The sequence below is a fragment of the Bison bison genome, unplaced genomic scaffold (genome assembly GCF_000754665.1).
Source record: "Bison bison bison isolate TAMUID 2011002044 unplaced genomic scaffold, Bison_UMD1.0 scf7180017864484, whole genome shotgun sequence".
In the NCBI taxonomy this organism is placed as follows: domain Eukaryota; kingdom Metazoa; phylum Chordata; class Mammalia; order Artiodactyla; family Bovidae; genus Bison; species Bison bison.
Window position 1 is genome coordinate 170,512 of NW_011495044.1, and position 459 is coordinate 170,970.

The window sequence follows — 459 nt, forward strand, 5'->3', positions numbered from 1 at the left end:
AGCTGTGGACTTATAATTTGTGCATTTTTTTTCTAATGCTACATTAAGTTGTTGTTCTCTACTAAGTCATCTCTGATTCTTATTTGACTCCATAGACCATAACTCGCCAGGCTCCTCTGTCCATGGATTTCCCAGGCAAGAACACTGGACTGGGTTGCCATTTCCTTCTTCAGGGGATCTCCTCGACCCAGGGATCAAACCCACCTCTCCTGTATTGGCAGGTGGATTTTTTACCATTGAGCCACCAAGGAAGTCCAACTCTATGTTATATGCTTCAATAAACAGTTAAAAAAAAAAATCTAAGGAATATTTTTCCCAACATCCTAACCTGTCCTCATAACTGTATGCTCTAAGGATGCCATTGAGCAGCTTTGTACCTGTCTATTGCAACTTGACCATACATTACCAGAGAAAAGGAGTCTTAGGAGAGGCTAGGGGAGGTATTTTTTTCCTGGTTTA